This window comes from Barbus barbus (assembly GCF_936440315.1).
Source record: "Barbus barbus genome assembly, chromosome: 8".
In the NCBI taxonomy this organism is placed as follows: domain Eukaryota; kingdom Metazoa; phylum Chordata; class Actinopteri; order Cypriniformes; family Cyprinidae; genus Barbus; species Barbus barbus.
This window is the reverse complement of record NC_136736.1, coordinates 8,453,947-8,473,848: the sequence shown is the minus strand read 5'-3', so window position 1 is coordinate 8,473,848 and position 19,902 is coordinate 8,453,947.

Below are 19,902 nucleotides of genomic sequence, written 5' to 3'. Positions count from 1 at the left end.
CTTTTGCATGTAATAACCTAGATCACTGCCTAATACTTGATGGCTGCTCTGTAAATTATTGTCATCATTTGGGAACCTAGGCATACTTTTTCATAGCAATCTTTCCTTCTTTCTAGCATTTGTAAAACTGCATTTTTCCATCTTAAAAATATATCTAAATTACAACCTATGCTCTCAATGTCAAATGCAGAAACATTAATTCATGCATTCATTACCTAGAGGCTAGATTATTGTAGCAGACACACTCTGTCAGTTTAAAAATAGATTAAAGACCCATCTCTTTAACCTGGCTTACACATAATACATTTCTATAATTCAAATCCGTTAAAGGATTGTTAGGCTGCATTAATTAGGTCAGCCGGAACCTGGAACACTTCCCAAAACACCTTGTGTACTTGTTACATTGTTATAAGAATGGCATCTACGCTAATATTAGTCTCTTTCTTTCTTATTCCGAGGTTACCGTAGCCATCCAGATCCAGACTTTATCCAGATCAGATGGTGGATCAGCACCTAGATATGACCTCTACAGCCAGGACACTTAGATGAGCCCCAGAGACCGATCCCCAGTGAAGACCCTGTCTCCAAGATGGCCATCGGGACAAGACCACAGGAACCAGATGAGTCCTTTGCACAATCTGATTCTGCTTTAGCCTAGATTTAATCTACTGATTTTGTCTGACCAGAGGAGAATGACACTATTTCGAAAAAAACGATTTTCCTGTCTAAATAGCTGATATAAAGCCACCCAGTTTTATATAAAGCCAATGTAAAGCTGCTTTGACACAATTTGCATTGTTAAAAGCACTATACATATAATATTGACTTGACTTGTGCGTTCAGAGATGGTATTCTGCATACCTTGGTTGTAAAGAGTGGTTATTTGAGTTACTGTTGCCTTTCCATCATCTCCAACCAGTCTGCCCATTCTCCTCTGACCTCTGACATCAACAAGGCATTTTCGTCCACACAACTGCCGCTCACTGGATATTTTCTCTTTTTCGGACCATTCTCTGTAAACGCTAGACATGGTTGTGCGTGAAAATTCCAGTAGATCAGCAGTTTTTGAAATACTCAGACCGGCCCGTCTGGCACCAACAACCATTCCACGTTCAAAGTCACTTAAATCCCCTTTCTTCCCCATTCTGATGCTCGGTTTCAGCAAGTCGTCTTCACCACATCTAGATGCCTAAATGCATTGAGTTGCTGCCATGTGATTGGCTGATTAGCAATTTGTGTTACCAAGCAATTGAACAGGTGTACCTAATAAAGTGGCCGGTGAGTGTATAAATGTATGTGTATGTATATTAGTTATTTCACTTAAATGACAATGAAAACAACTTATTCATTGCCATTAAAGTGAAATTACTGAACCTACACATAGGAACCTGATGGTATATAGGTATATAGCCTGATGATGGTGTGTGTGTGTGCGTTATAAATGGGCTTCCCATGTATCAAAAGCACTCAAATTTAGACTTAAATATCTATTGCATATTATATTATATTAATGAATCAGCAAGCCATTTCAGAAGAACAGCAAGCAATTACATTTTATTTGATGATCACGGAGACAAACGTTTTCTTTGGAACAGCGTGAATCGTTCACATTAAGATCAAGAAATGGAGTAAATGAAGGTCTGTTTTGATTTAATCTCGACTTCAAGAGATCGCTTCTGCAAACAGCATGAAAACAGCAAATAAATAAATCTACATGAGGTTGTTAGATGCACATAGTGAAGTATCTACCAATTTACCATGTCAAAGTTCCATCCAGTCATGCTGATAAACGGAACATCTCTGCTGTTTCTCTCATTTGAATGTTCTAGGCGTTTGCGCATAAACCCACAGTATGTGCTTTATTGATCTGACACTCCATCAAAGATGATAAACGTGCATCACCTTCACCTCCCGCTTTGAACCATAACACTGGTTGCGGGATAAAAAGGTGAAGAGGCATCTATCACTAGACATCGCTCACGGGCATTTCCCCTTGAGGCTGCTTGAATGACACTTCAACAAATTGAAATTGATGGCCATTTGACTAGTGGCAGAATGACATTTGCTGTGTTTGGTGTGAATTTAGACTCAGGAAAATAAGATGCAGTATTTTAACGCCAGTTCTTTCGATTTAACCTCTCCTTAATATTGTATTTATTATTTTATATACATACCTGGCCATAGGACCTGCATAATGCACTCACTCTTTTTATTTTTTTCTCGTTTTATTGGCTGCCACTCCAACCTGAGAAACTGTTTCCTTTGCTTAAAGTAGAATTCTTTCACAATGAAGCATCGTCGTCTTTACTTTCTCTTGCAGCTGTCCTGGGCTGCTTGTAATTTCCTGAGCCTGTAATCAACAGGTAGTCCGGCATACTGTGCTTGGCTCTATCTGCCTCTCCACACAGTTGAACAGATTGGCATCACTTTATGAAAGAGAGAGTGCATTTGTGTGAAGCCCAGCGCTACAGTATATCATGACTCACCAGCATCGGCAATATCACAGCTAACTACACTTAGGCTAAAAGCTCTTTCCTAAATGGAACCATGGAAAGTAAGAAACTTGCTGACTTCACACACTTACTGAAAAAATAGAGTATTGGAACACCATATAATAACTTCTAATTATAGTGTAGTGCAGTGGTTATCAAAATGTGAGGCTTGTATGGGATAGTAAGAGAGATTTACATTATATATGAGAACTCCTCCACATATTGTGCTAATGTGCTGTGTTTATAAAGAAACTCATTTTTGGCAATATGGCTTGAGAACAATTGGAATATAGAGCATTACTCATATGGGCCGTAAGCAAAGCTGATGCGTTTTGAGGTTTACCATCCTCTCATCCCTCATCCATCTCCTGTGTTCCACAGATGAAAGAGAAAATATTATTTTAATATTGCTCCCACAAAACAGCAAGTTTTTTTTTTTTCCACTCAGTTTTATTAATTCCCTTTAAAGTTTTTTTTGTTGCATTTTATGTTTGTTTGTTTTTTGCAACACAGCAACATAACATAACATTGGGCCTCATTTATCAATCTAACATAAAAATGAGCACAGATATGAGCACAGAAATCATCTTATGACGGGCTTTGTGTGTGATTCATGAAACATTTGTATGCTGCTGATCCCTAATATGAATGATCGTACATTGACAAATGGGACCCCTTAAAACAATTGTCATTTACATATCATGCCCCTACAAAATTCAAAATTGGTTTAGAAGCCTTGACCCTATACTGTAAAAATTACAGTGTGGCATTTATAGACAAAATATAGTAAAATATAGACAGCTGGTTAGTAGAACTTTACTGTAAAAAGTAATAATAATAAAAAAAAAAAAAAAAAAAAAAAAAAAAAATTATATATATATATATACATTGTTTATATATTAAAATTATATATATATATACATCCGCCTAAGTCAACCGTGACCTTTTCAACGTCATTGCGTATTACATGACGTCATGAACGCGCATCACAGAACAGAGCAAGACGAGCATTTGTGCTTATAAAACTTAAACTTTTTTTATTTATTTTTGAAATGACCGATCGTTTCGCTAGATAAGACCCTTATTCATCGTCTGGTATCGTTTAAAGCCCTTTGAAGCTGCACTGAAACTGTCATTTGGACCTTGAACCGTTTGGGTCCCAATGAAGTCCATTATATGGAGAAATGTGTTCATCAAAAACCTTAATTTCTTTTCGACTGAAGAAAGAAAGACATGGACATCTTGGATGACATGGGGATGAGTAAATTATCAGCAAAAGTTTTTTTAAAAGTGAACTAATCCTTTAACTTTAATTCACAGTAAAAAGAAAAAAAAATATTTAAATAATTGATAAAATGTTAATTTACCAATCTATTGAATTATTACGGTAATGCAGCTAATATTTTTGCAGCTAATTAAGTACCTTTGTAATACAATGACATCAGACTAAAGGGTCTGAAGTGATTCTGGATGAAGGAATGGTCTCTGATCTCTTGTCAGGTATTCTCTAACCTCATCAGGCATTATAGGAGAAAATTTAGAGCTGTTAAACTGGCAAATGGAGGTTTCAAAAAGTATTGAATAAAAGGATGCCATTAATTGTGGCCAATTTGTATTAGAGAAAAAACGGTAATGCTTTAAATTACAGCACACAATGTACCGCGTAATTAAACAGAATTTACAGCGTACCTCTTTTGTAACTAAAGAGTACCTCCACAGTACCTACTCGTAGGTATAAGGGAACAATATGCAACGTTTGGGGAATAAGGGTGTAATAACCTGCGGAATTATGAAGCATTCATACTGTAAATATTTTATAACTAAAGGGTACCTATTCTGAAATTGCGTGGTATGTATGACACACAAAGTACAATTTTCCGCGTGAGCATAACTTACAGCTGTACATACGTGTAGGTAAAACGAAACAATGTGCAAAGTTTGGGGATAAGGGGGTAATGACTTGGAAAATAAAAAGTATTTATGCTGTTAGTATTTCATATGTAATATAACTATTCTAAGATTATGTGGTATGCATGACCTACTGTGTTTGGCAACAATATTATGATTTGTAACAAGTTGCCTTATTGTAATAACATAAAATATATGATGCAGTATATTTTACACTACATACTGGGTACTTATTGTATTATTACAACATGTCTTACATGACAAATAGTAAACTGTAGTAGGCCTATATTATTGTGCATGATAAATAGTAAACTGTAGTAGGCCTATACTATTGTATAATTTAGTAATTATAATAAAGTTAAAAACCACCATAGTCGAGATTACTAAAGTATGGGAAAATTTTGTCATGAGTTTCTGCTATGATTTGGTTTAAAAACTGATATGAAAATTTGCCTAATAAAAGAGCATTGAATATGGTCATCTCAGCAGTGAATCATGTCCGTTGAGGTGCAGTACAGTGGAAAACTAGATTACCTGTTTCTAGGTGTTCCCAGGATATAACAGATAAATATAACATCATAATACACATGTGCATTTATCGAATTTGTTTTTTTGATAGCTGTAGTGCTGTTGGTGCACTTGAGCTTCCGTATGCGGTTCGAGGCAAGTAGAATAAAATGTACTACGACATTTTTCTTAAGTACTATACAAACATACACCCTTGTTACGTGTAGTTACTGTGTAAGTGTAACATCTGTGGGCTGTAATCTAAAGCGATGCCTTGTTACCCTCTCGTTACGTGTAGTTACTGTGTAAGTGTAACATCCACGGGCTGTAATCTAAAGCGATGCCTTGTTACCCTCTTGCTACGTGTAGTTACTGTGTAAGTGCAACATCCGCAGGCTGTAATCTAAAGCGATGCCTTGTTACCCTCTTGTTACGTGTAGTTAATGAGTAAGTGTAACATCTGCGGGCTGTAATCTAAAGTGATGCATTGTTACCCTTAAGGGGCCGTTGTGGCCTAATGGATAGAGAGTTGGACTTGTAACCCGAAGGTCGTGGATTCGAGTCTCAGGTCCGGGAGGGATTGTAGGCGGGGGAGTGAATAACCAACACTCCCTCCACCCTCAATACCACGACTGAGGTGAGACCCTTGAGCAAGGCACCGAACCCCCAACTGCTCCCCGGGCGCCACAGCATTGGCTGCCCACTGCTCTGGGTGTATGTTCACTACTGTGTGTACACTTGGATGGGTTAAATGCAGAGCACAAATTCCAAGTATGGGTCACCATACTTGGCCACACACCACTTCCCTTTCCCTCTTGTTACGTGTAGTTACTCTGTAAGTATAAACATCCGCGGGCTGTAATCTAAAGCGATGCCTTGTTACCCTCTTGTTATTTGTAGTTACTGAGTAAGTGTAACATCCACGGGCTGTAATCTAAAGCGATGCCTTGTTTACCCTCTTGTTACGTGTACTTACTTTGTAAGTGTAACATCCGCGGGCTGTAATCTAAAGCGATGCCTTGTTACCCTCTTGTTATTTGTAGTTACTGAGTAAGTGTAACATCCACGGGCTGTAATCTAAAGCGATGCCTTGTATCCTCGTTACGTGTACTTACTTTGTAAGTGTAACATCCGCGGGCTGTAATCTAAAGCGATGCCTTGTTACCCTCTTGTTAAGTGTAGTTACTGAGTAAGTGTAACATCCACGGGCTGTAATCTAAAGCGATGCCTTGTTATCCTCGTTACGTGTACTTACTTTGTAAGTGTAACATCCGCGGGCTTAATCTAAAGCGATGCCTTGTTACCCTCTTGTTACGTGTAGTTACAGAGTAAGTGTAACATTAAACAATTTTAGTAATGCTACAATAGATGTGTTTCAAAGTTATTAACAATGAACTATATTACATAGTTAAATGCAAGGTCCGAAGACCTTAAGTTAAATAAATATTTGTATTATTTAACAAAATTTTTATCTTTTTATAGATAAAATAAAAACGCTTGCTCCACGGATTGCTCTGTCTTGTCCTTGCCATACCTGTTTGCCAATCTCTGACCCTGCCTGTTTTATGACCATGTTTTATAATAAAGCTTTGCATATGGATCCGCACGTCTCACGTCTCGTCAGCCCCGTAACACATATTATCAAATTTTCCTTTCAGCTGTGGGCAGGAGTTGACAAATTTCTGGAGATCTTTTGCATATGCTTGCAAAGTTATCCTTGCAGTATATGAGGGAGCAGAAAACTCTGCAGTTTTGCAGTTCAATGACAGTGAACTCCACTCTGATGGACTCCAACTCACCTTAACCCCTGGGTATGCCCTGTACCCTGTGCAAAACTTTTAACTATGTTTATGCCATAGTTAAAAAAAAAGAAACATTGAAAAAATAGTCAAAACAAATAGTCTATGTACAGAAAACCCAGTCCCACTTTATATTAACTGGCCTTAACTACTATGTACTTGCATCAAAAAATAAGTACAATGTATTTGTTGTGTTTATATTGTATTAAAAATAACTTTTTCTAGTATTGAGGTGGGATACGGGTGAGGTTAGGGATGTTTGGTGTGGGTAGGTTTAAGGGTGGGTTAAGGATTAAGGGATGGTTCAACAGTGTAATTATAAATGTAATTACAGAAATTAATTACAGATGTAATTACATGCATGTATTTTTAAAATATAAGTACAATGTAAAAAAAAAAAATTACACAATATGTGCATAGTACCAAATGATTAATTGAAATGTTAAGGCCACTCAATATAAAGAGGGCCTAAAATTTTAAACTATGGTGTTGTTTTAATGTATTTGATCATAATTTTATGACAAAAACAGATGAAAAAAAATCCTGACAAGTTACTCATCCAAGATGTTCATGTCTTTCTTTCTTCAGTCGAAAATAAATTAAGCTTTGTTGAGGAAAACATTCCAGGATTTTTCTACAGTGGACTTTTATGGTAGCCAGTGGATTGAAGATTAAAAACATAGTTTCAATGAAGCTTCAAATGGCTCTACACGATCCCAGCTGAGGAAGAAGGGTCTTATCTAGCGAAACGATTGGTTATTTTCTAAAAAAGTTACAATTTATATACTTTTTAACCTCAAACGCTCCTCTTGTCTAGCTCTTGGTTAACTCCGTTTTTCCCGGTTCATGACAGTTAGGGTATGTTGAAAAATCTCATTTTCTCCTCCAACTTCAAAATCTTCCTAAATAGTCCAACATCGCAATTTTGCCGTTTTTATATAGGGCGTTTGACCTTTGTATATTCACTTTGTAAACACTGGGTCAGTGCTTCTGCAGCGATGTAAGACGATTTTGAAGTTGGAGGAGTAAATGAGATGGGAGATTTTAGACCTACCCTAACTGTCATGAACCGAGAGAAAAAAACAAAAACAAAAAAAAACACACAGGCTGTATCCGAAATCGCCGCCTATACCCACAAATAGTGCACTATTTGAGAGGACAGCCATTTTAAGTGGTGTTCGAAGCCATAGTGGATGTTCTCAATTTAAACTGCATTTTCGAAGTTCAAAATCGGGGGCACCACATAAGTCCCTTTTATGGAGAGAAATCCTGAAATGTTTTCCTCAAAAAACAATTTCTTTACGACTGAAAAAAGAAAGACATGAACCGCTTCGATGACAAGGGGTTTAGCACATTATCTGTAAATGTTTGTTCTAGAAGTAAACTACTCCTTTAAGGTGAATTGGAGCCCATCAGAGTGTAGTTGACCTACTTACTGTTGCATATTCTCTATTTTGTTGTACTATGAAGTTCTTGTTTTTATTTTCCAGTTACCTGTGTACTTTTGTAGTCCTTTGGTATTTTTTTATTTATTGCTTTACAGTATCACAGTGTTGGCAACTCTTACAGATTTTCCTTGAAACATTGCTGTGACACAGAGTCCTCACAGAAGTCCTTATTTTTATATTTGGTTAAATATAAGCTTTGTGCAACACTTCTTTACTTTATGCAAACTTGCCATGTATTAACAATTTTATTAATTTTTTTGCAATGTATTTTTCTCTAATTGTGGTCACAGGTGAAAACTACATCAGAGGGGGAGGACTTTTCTGCTCCCTCATATACTGCAGGGACAACTTTGCAAGCATATGCAAAAGATCTCACGAAATTTGTCGATTCTTGCCCACAGCTGAAGGAAAAATTGGCAATATGCCTAAATAAATGTAGATTTTTGTTTGTGTGTGTTTTACAGTTCTTTTGTATTTTGTATAAGGGGTTGCAAATAATTTTTTTCTGCATTCTGTTCTTGGAAAAGATCTGTTAAAATTGTTAAATAATAAAAATATGTATTTGTTAACCTAAGGTCTTTGGACCTTACATTTAACTATGTAATACAGTTCATTGTTAATAACTTTGAAACACATCTATTGTAGCATTACTAAAATTGTTCAATGTTACACTTACTCGGTAACTACACGTAACAAGAGGGTAACAAGGCATCGCTTTAGATTACAGCCTGCGGATGTTACACCAGAGCCGGCGCCAGGTCACCTCCATCAGGGGGGTATAACAACAATAGTTTTTTTGTTTTTTTTTACTATAGTATTTTTTACAGTTTTTTTTTTACTGTTAAAACCACAATAATTTTTTAAGTGGATAGTTTACAACATGGAGAAACATAATCTAGTCAAGAACAGGAACTTCTTCGACCTGCAGATTGAAACTTTGGCCAGCTTGTGTTATTTAGCAGCTTAAAAAACAGAACAAAGGGAAGTTAGAAAAAATGCAGTTTGCTTGTAGTTCTCTCAGCGGTAAGTAGTATAGGCTAATCTTATGAAAGAACTTGGTGAAAGAAAACGCATGGTAACCTAATAATCACAAACGATTAAGCTGTTATATAAGATTTAATATAAGAAAATACTTTACTAATATTATGGATTTAGAATAAATAGAATATTTTATCACTGCCAGCATATATTTAAATGATGAATATGTGACTTCATATGTTTTGATACCAGTTGCTCTCATAACAATTCTCAGACGGATTTTAAATGCTGCTTTATAAATTGTGTACATGAGTTGAAACTGTGAATCAGTTTTCATTCAATGGAAAATAACATGAAGCTGTCACTGTTAAATACAGTATGTGTCCTCCATTTGTGAAATTTCTCATGATTTTCCTCATTTGTAAGCAAGGGCTAAACGAGTAACTGTAAATTGTTAGTTTTTCTCCTCGTTCCGTTATTCAGCATGTGTTAAGTACTTACATTTTGGCAACAATATTCATGGACAATCAAATTATAGTGGAGGGAGGTGTGAAAGCTTTTCCATATTCAAAAGAGGGTGTGACAATAAGAACTAAAGGCCATCTAAATGTACCCTACACCAGTGTTTTTTTTATTCTATTGAGAGCAGATTGTCTCAGTCTATAGCTGATCTGTGCTCTTAACTGTACCTGTCCATTAAATACATAACTGGCTGTGTGCCTGGCTCGTGTATCTGGCGATCTGCCCTGAATTTTTGATTAAAGCCCTTGAGCTTTAGTGTATGAGCCAGTGTTTGCTCATAACATAATGCATCTTTAAAACTGAAATAAAGGGATTCATGGTAATTCCATAGATCTGGCATCTTTTTGAAACAATTTTAATCAGTATTTACGGATAGACAGAAAGACAAATAGTATACTATTGCAGATTTTTTTGAATAGTTTATTTATCTTTTTTTTTCCAATAGTAGAACTATTCAGTACAACAGCATTGACTGCATTTATCGTAGTATTAAAAATGTAGTCCGTGTCCCAACAACCACACAATATTTTGACCTGGCGTTCACTGAGACGGTCTCGAGGGAATCGATGCGTGGCACAGGGTCAAACAGGCACATATTGCTCTAAGCATCCTGAATTCATAAGCATTCATATGAACCCTCAGCAACAAACAAACAGATGACTCTCTATGGCCACCTCGCTCCAGGTTTAACGGCAGCCATTAATTATTTGACTGCTTAATTTTGGAAGCTTATTTCATTATGCAAGGTTTTAATGGAGGGACTGCACCTCTGACCTGTGCTGAGAAAGTGTGTGTACCCAATGTTTAGGCAGTGATAAATAGCCACTTATCTGCAGTACAACCTTTCGCGGTGATGACTTGGAGCAGAGCAAGAGTTGGACAGTAATTGTGTTCTCATTAAGGGTTTGTCTGTGCAATGTAATTATGGACCTCACTCAGGAAATAATACCAAGTGTTAATAGGTCAATAGACATCAAGTTGTTACTTCAGGTGTGCAGATGAACATTTTTGGAGTTTAGTAGGCAGTCTATTTTTGCAGTGAGCAATTAGAAAGTGCCATATGTGAGACTTTGCAGATTCATCTAAGGGGTAGAGATGTACTTTACTTCATACAATGAGTGTTGAATTTTGGTAATTAAAAAAATACTATATATACAGGTACATCTAAAAAAATATGAATATCTTGAAAAAAGTCAATTTTGTTTCACTCATTTCAGAAAGTGAAACCCATATATTATATAGATTCATTACACATAGTGAAATATTTCAAGCCTTTATTTCTTGAAATTTTGTCATTATGGCTTACAGATAAAGAAAACCCAAAATTTTGTGTCTCAGAAAATTAGAATATTACATAAGATCAATAAAAAAAATAGGATATTTTAAACACAAATGTCAGGCCTCTGAAAAGTATGTTCATCTCTATGCACTCAATACTTGGTTGGGCCTCCTTTTGCATGAATTACTGCATCAATGTGGCGTGGCATGGAGGTAATCAGCCTGTGGCACTGCTCAGGTGTAATGGAAGCCCAGGTTGCTTTGATAGCGGCCTTCAGGTCATCTGCATTGTTGGGTCTGGTGTCTCTCATCTTCCTCTTGACAGTACCCCATGGATTCTCTATGGGGTTCAGGTCAGGCGAGTTTGCTGGTCATTGAACCAGCTTTTGGTACCTTTGGCAGTGTGGGCAGGTGCCAAGTCCTGCTGGAAAATGAAATCAGCATCTCCATAAAGCTTGTCAGCAGAAGGAAGCATGAAATGCTCTAAAATTTCCTGCTAGATGGCTGTGTTGACTGGACTTCAGAAAACACAGTGGACCAAGTGGACACCAGCAGATGACATGGCAGCCCAAATCATCACTGACTGTGGAAACTTCACACTGGACTTCAAGCAACATGGATTCTGTGCCTCTCCACTCTTCCTCCAGACTCTGGGACCTTGATTTCCAAATGAAATGCAAAATTTACTTTCATCTGAAAAGAGGACTTTGGACCACTGAGCAACAGTCCAGTTCTTTTTCTCTTTAGCCCTCTTTAGTAAGATGCTTCTGATGGTGTTTCTGTTTCAGAAGTCAAGATTCAAGATTTTTATTTGTCACACACAATTATACAGAGTATAACCATATAGTATAGTACGCGTTCATTGTGTCTTTTGGCAAAACATTATTTAAAAAGTAAGTATAAGTGTTTTTACTATTTTATCACGTTCACATTTTGTGCTTAGTTATTTTTTTTTTTTTACATTTGAACATGGATTAAACATTGTCAAGTTATCCCCTGGTCTCCCCTACATACTGTATTGTTTCTAAAACAACACACTCTTTCTAACGAGGCTGTCACTGTGATTAGCACAGTTATCTCTGTGTTCTCTGCTCATTAAAGAGAATTCATTGATTTCCCCCCCATGGCTACGATTCATCATCCTCCTTTGTTCCACGTACTGACATTTGCATCTTTGTAATCATGTAAATGTGTCTGTGGATCATGTCTGTGTCATATTGGGCCTCTCAGTGCTCCTTTTCAGGTAGGATTTGTGCGCTTGTTGGCTGTGGAGTTGTGCATTCACAATTGATTCTGTCTTCTTCTGTTGCCCACAGTTGCTTTGATATTTATCACTTCAGATACTGTATTTTAGAATAATTAATATATTATATTTATTAACATTTTTTATTAACTTTTTATATTTTAAGTTTTAATAATTTTGTTACATGCTTTTTTAATTTTATCTTTTTTTTTAAATGCTTACATAGCTTTATTTTTGTTTCAGTTTTAGTGATTTTATTACTTCAACTTATTTTACATCGTTAACAAGGCAACATTCTAATTTTCATTTAATCTAATATTTTTATTTCAGCTTTATTTCAATTACTGAATGAATAGTTTAAAATGGAAAACAGTTTTTCTAAATTGGAATACTATTTCAGATTTGGTGAGCAAATCTCCAGCAGACTTCTTTCGAAAACTATAACTATATAAAAAAAATCCTGATTAATTAAGGAGAGTCGTGGCTTAGCAGTAGTTGCATATCCTCTGATGTGTCAAGCCATGGTGCTAAAGCAGGCAGTATGAGTTCACTCTCAGCTCAGGTCATTTTATGATCCCATTCCCTGTTTCACATCTTCTCTCCACTCTACTATCAGTAGAAGTGGCAGAAGAAATCCCACTCTTGCCATTTGAGTGATGAATTGTGCTATGATCCACACCTGGCTCAGAAACAACTGATCAGCCCACTGTCCAATTACTTTTGGGTTGTGAATAAATGAGTGTAATTCCTACACGGCTCACAGTTTATGAATGTAAATGCAGTCAAATTAAAGCTGGCCACAGGTGCACATTTTCAAATCAAGTGAATCACTGTCCTAACACTGCCGTCGACTATCCAGAACAAGCACATTCACGCTATTTCACTGTTTTCACAGTTTTGTATGGCATAATCTTGTGCTGTTCTGCTAGCATATGGCCGATACGTTAGTTTGCCGCACTTCTCAACCTCACACCTGTAACAGTATAGTAAGGCCTTTTCTCTGTCCTTACAGCTTTGTTCTTGCTCCACTGTATTTACATCATTTGTCTACCACCGTAGTCTCACGCAGAATTGAATCTCATCTCATGAAAGCGAGCGTCTTGGGGAGGGTTTTACACTGGGATTTGTGTCATGTTGTGAACCTCATAATAGATGTTCTTTAATATCCTTTCCTCAATTCTGAAGGAGATAGCGCTCGATTTAACAAGCCCCTGTCTCTGCACTGCCTTATCTGCAGGCAGCAAACATGTATGAATATTGAATTTGCCTCTTTTTGACATCCATTGGATGTAACAAGTCCTCCACGGTCAACTGGCAAATCCTCTTTTTCATGGCCGATACACAACAGGGCCCCGAGCAATCTAGGTGGCTTACTGATATTTTAGTCATTTTTGGAGCTTGCATACGTCGCTTATTGTGTTAAATACCCCTCATTTAGAGAAGGTCAGCACGTCTTTGGTGACAGAAATAGTCCCAGCTGTGTATAGTGAAATATCTGGCAATTCTTATTTTCTTCGGTGTTCTTCCACCACAAAAGTGTGTTACTTTAATGCAATACGAATGAGGCTTTGATATAGTAATTGGTAGTGACCTTTATCTTTACCCCGATAGGTTGTTTTACTAATGGACTTAAGAATGTAAAGCTCCCCTAAGAATAGGTTTCAATAAGCGTTATAAGAAAGGGTATATATGACATGCTGATAAGGAGCCTCGTATCTCATTTATGAGAATATATCATCTCCACAAATACAAGGCTGCAATCTAGTGGCGCCTCCACTCAGGAATAGAGAAGCTGTTAGAACTGTTTACAGACTGTATTTCTGTTCATAAGACAAAGGCAAGCCTGAAAAACCTACTGAGTCACATATATGGTGATATGAATGAACCTAAATAATGGACTCTCTGTATTACCAGGTATACTAATGACATTTTGTAATGGAATGGTGTCCTACTTGGTTTATTTGAGCGGACGGGCTTGAATCAGTGAACTTTTCATATGCAGGAGGTCATGGAATGATATAACACCATTTTCAAGCATCTGTAATCACAGAAATGAGCGGCTCTAAGGCATGGTGTCCCTATGGTCTCTTTAAAAGCCATTTTAAACCAATTAGGGTGTGATGTTAGACTCAAAATGCAGTGGGTGATTACATTTGACCTTAAATATAGTACAGTATGACTGTCCTCTTTATATGTTGTTGTGTGCATTAATGACATCATTTTCAAAATGGCACACGAACGTTGATGATGCATCAAGTAAAATCACAGGAATATGTAGTGCTAATAGTAACACTTTACAATAAAAGTTACATTATTAACATTTGCCATCTTGATGATGAGCATTGCAATAGGCATTATGAAATAAACAATTTAATAAATAGATGCTACAAAATATTAGATTCTACATTTAGTAATACATTTTGTAACAGTTTGATTTTTAAAAATGAATATTTAATGTATAATGAATAAACTTATAAACATATATATTTTTTTATTTTCCTGATTGTTAATAGATTATTATACGGGGGGCTGTTGAATGCTTGAATCTGATTGGTTGACGGACGTTCTAAGGTGTGCAATTATTTTCAGTAGTTCCAAGCAGAGCTCGACCACATTACATCCATATCACTTCACCAAGTAATTTATTTCAAAGGTTCTTACAGTTTACAACAACAAAAGAACCACAAACTGACCAAGTTATTAAATATAGTGCACAACAAGATAGAAATGACACATTATTTCCATGTTTTTGCCACAAAATTGAGGCCTACTCTTTATCGCTCTCCTGCTCTCTCTCCCATCCAAACCCACAGACAATAGTACAGACACACTCTCACACACAGGGAAACACATACGTGCACAAAAACACGTTTTTTGCTCTGGCGATTTTTTTTTTTTTGTTCAGTAAAATAGTTTAGCAACTTAATAGCTACTTGTAATTTCTCACAAGTGATGTAATAATGGCGCTGTTCTTGAAGAAGATGAACTTGTTGAAAACTGTTGAGAGACTCAGGTAATTCACATGCTTTCATCTCTCGCTCTCTCTCATATAACTGCTTTAATAACTACATTAGTTATCAACAGCTCAAGCTTCCGTTGCTTGGCTAAAAATTACATTTTTGGAATTAGCAACGGAGGAGTTGGATAAGATGCGTAAGAAATTAATCCTGCATACAAGAGTGTTTTAAGGACAAAAACCTGGTAAATGTCTTGAAATGCAACATCTGAACAATGTTGTGACTGTAGTATAAGCCTAGTATAACCATAGTAAGCAGAATAATTGACACAGGTCCATTGAATTATTAGAAAAATAATGCACACTAGAAGTTGTGACGCAGCCATGACACGAAATGGATCTACACCTCAGTCATGCAACTTTTTTATAATAATTCAATAGACCAGAGTCAATTATTTGTTGGATAGTGAATATATATATATATATATATATATATATATATATATATATATATATATATATATATATATATATATATATATATATATATATATATATATATTTATATATATATATATATATTTATATATATATAGAGAGAGAGAGAGAGACAGAGAGAGAGAGGGTTGGACTGGACAAAAATGAGACAAAAAACTACACCGTACATCTATAAGACAGGGTTTATCTCCAAATGATCTTTGAGAGTCATTTTCTAGGTTACTTTACATGAAATCATTACAAAAAGAAGCATTTTTGGTCCTGCTTCTAGGAAAATGTCTACTAAATTGTACAATTATATACAAAGGACACAGTAGAAAACAGTCAACATCTTTGGTCTTCGTGAACGTCTATGAAAAACCATCATTACATGAACTCAAATAATGTTTCTTGCTATTGAGCAAATGTATTAACAAAATATACACATTTTCTAGTCCAGGAACTACAGAGTTCAGCTGAGAACAGAAATATGTTTAAACCAGACATTTGAGGTTGTGCTCGAAATGCACTCTCTCACTGTACCGTAGCTGGCCGAGAACATTTGGACAAAAAGACATGGATTAAACAAAGAAAGTCTATGACATGCTTCTCATTTGGCTCTGGAGTCCACAGCGGGAGAAGAATGGAGCTTCTATGGTTGTCTCAAGCACTTACAAGGAAGGCGGTTGAGTGAACTTCCTGAGCCCATCAGAACGGGATGTTCCACTTTAGAGGCATTAGTACTCCGTCCTTTTCAGTTTTAAATAGGTATCATGCTGTGGCCAATCACTGATTTGTAAATGTCAGGTCCGCTGCGCTCAGGTTGTTCAGTATAAAAGCCTTTCATCCTGGTTTTCAGTCCAACCATTTATGGTAATGATAATTTTGGTAAGCGCTTCCCACAGCTGCCGTGCTTATTATTTGCAGTTTGACCGAAGCTTTAGTTTTTTGAGCACTTCAACATTTTTCTCACAGCCCGGGTATTTCTAAAGGCTGCCACTAAAATGTTCACTTGGAGCGTGTATACAAATCGACTTTAAAGGGAATATGGGACGACTCTTGAGCAGCCTTGAGATTTGGCCTGGCCTCCATTTTAGATGCTGGATCGAGATATTAATGCAGTCCCCAGTGTTATGTTTCCTTTAAAAATGTGTCGTAAGACATGTCTACATTTCTACTGGGCTCTTCTTATACTAGTAGGTACTGTACGGTTCATTTGAACATCAAAGCTTTGCATATTGTATTATAAAAACAAAAGATGTGAGTGATTTGATTAAATAGTAATTGAATCACTCTTATGAGGTATGAATGTCTGGAGAAACATCTGTGAAACAAGTTGGCCATTAAATATGCAATGACATATTCAAAAATTCCTTTTGCATAAGATGGCAGTGCTTTAAAGAGAATTATCATGGCCTGAAGCTCATTCAAGTGCTGCCATTTAGCATGTGTGAATTTTATTGTAATGATCTCCATGCTGCTTTTGTTCATATCCAGTGTTGAGATAAACTAAACCCTGAATAATATCTGCTCCAAAACCACCCCAACCTTCAAAGTTAATGGTGAAGTGTGCACTTTTTTTTATGTTAAAATAATTTCTCAATCCCATGTTGGTATGGAAGACAATCAAGACAGTTCTTTTTAAGATTTCCCAAAAAGTGTAAACAAGTTCAAGCATTACTCTGAACATTGTAATCAGCCCAACCAAGGGGTCTGGTTCTAAAAATCATATATTTTGTCTACGACTGCCATTTAAAAATACAGTGCCTTGCGAATGTATTCATACCCCTTCATTTTTTTCACATTTTGTTATGTTGCTGCCTTATGTTAAACTGCTCTAAATTACCCCCACATCAATCTATACTCCATACACCATTCATACCCTTAACTAAATATTTAGCTGAAGTACCTTTACAGCCTCAAGTCAGCGACAAGCTTTGCTCATCAACATTTGACAATTATCTTCCATTTGTCTCCTCACCTCTTCACCTCTCAAGCTCTTTCAGGTTGGATGGGGGCAGATGCACATTTTCAAGTTCCTCCAGAAATATTTGATTGGGTTTAATCCCAGGCCGTGGCTGAGCCACTGAAGGACATTCACAGCATTGTGTATAAGCCTCTCTTGCTGTGTGCTTAGGGTCACTGTCCTGTTGAAAGGTAAACCTTCTGCCCAGTCTGAGGTTCTGAATGCTCTGGACTGGGTTTTCATTAAGGCTATATCAATATTTTGGTGCAATGAGCTTTTTCTTCTATTCTGACGAGTCCCTCAGTCCCTGCTGCTGAAAAACACCCCTATAGCATGAGGCTGCAACCAGCACACTTTACTTTTTGGATGGTACTCTGCAGGTGATGAGCAGAGATGGTTCCCTTCAAGCATGATGCTTAGAATTGAGGTTCGTCTGAGGGTCCTTTTGGTGCTTTTTTGCAAATTCCAAGTGTTTTCTTCTGTCTTCACTGAGGAGAGGATTGAGTTGGGCCACACCGCCATAAAGCCCAGATTGGTGGAGTGTTGCAGTGATGTTTGTCCTTCTGTAGATTTCTCCTATCTCCACATATGATCATGGAGCTCAACTAGAGTGACCGTCAGCTTCTTGGTCACCACTATAACCAAAGCCCTTCTCCATCAATTGCTCAGTTTGGCCAGGAGGCCAGCTCTAAGAAGAATCCTGGTTGTTTCAAACTTTTCCATTAAGGGTAACAGAGACTACATGCTTCTGTGACCCTTCAATGAAGCAGTTTTTTTTCTGAACTCTTCCCCAGATGTGTGGCTTGACGCAAACCTGTTTCTGAGCTCTACAGACTGTTCTTTTGACCTCAGGGCTTGGTTTTTGCCCTGATATGCATTATCAGCTGTTGCTATTAAGACGTGTGTGCCTTTCCAAATCATACCCATTCAATTGAATTTGCTACAGGTTACCTTCACTCATTTTTATGTTTACAGTTTTCATATTTCAGAATAAGTAATTCGATAAAACTTGTTGTAGTGTAAAGCACAAATAAGTAGTGAGAAATATTAATAACATACTATAGGTTTAGTGTTAGTAACTTGAAATAATGCATAATTTATAGTAAAGACATGCAACACATTTAATTATTTTAAACATGAAATTAATGTTTCTGCTTTTGAATTCTCCCTGTAGCCACTAGTGAAGAGTTTGGGATGCTTTTTTTCTTGCAGTGCCATCAGCCAGTCAGCATTATGACTGCATTATTGACTCTAAACTCTGAACATAGTCACATGAAATATGGCAACAAAGTTGTTTTTCGTATGGTGCTGCAAGAGGCCCAAAAAAGACCCTTTACCATAGATGTAATAGATATTGTTTCTGTTGCATGTTTGTTCTGAAATCCAACTGAACTATCAAACATAACAATGCCTCAAAGTCTTTATGCTGTATGTTGTGACATAAGTCGTGGCTGAAGGACATTTTAATTACGGTAAATGGCAGATATTGGCACAGCAGTCGTGCAGCTAATCCTTTGGCAATGACTTTTATTAGGCGCAGGCCACTGTATTAATCCCAGAGAAATGGTTGGAAACTCTTCAGCACACATGAAGTCAGGAGGGGGTCGCAGCATGGCATTGACGTACTTACCTTCTTGTCAGCTAAAAATAAAAACCTGTTAACAAGGCTCGGACTGTGAGCTGGAGGCTCGTTTCTGTCATCCTGGTCAGCAAATTGTAGCTCTGAGATAATTACATAAAAGGAACACCGTGAACATTTTGAGACACTGACTCCAAATTGTCATTCCTAATGTAATAATTGTTGTAGACTTTTTAAAATTGATTGATTTTCTTAAATTATGCATGTTTAAAGAGCTTTTTTTTGTGATTTAAAGTTGTGATAAAATCGTAGCGACAGATCGTCTATATTCTGACAGTGGATTGGTAGTTGATTGGATTGTGCGATGTGAGCACTGAACTCTAAAAAGGAGGCACATTAAATATTTACACTACACCTTTGTCAACTAAAACAGAAAACGTTGTATGTGTTTTGGACAGTCATTTACATGACAACAGCATTTTGGGGGCCTTTGAGATAGAATGTATCATGTGTTCAGTCTATAGGTATGCGCAAGTTTCCAAGTATCTACAACTATTGGCTTTGCATGCAAAATTCTGAGTTTTTAGTAATTTTTCAAGGATGTGTAAATCGTTTTGACAACGTTGTCATCTATTCACAAATATTTCAAAAACGCAAAGAAAAAACCTTTCCTTTGTGTAGTACACTGTTGTTGTGTGAATGTGGATTTAAGTGGACTAAATGATTGGAAAAGTCCTTTATATGTAACC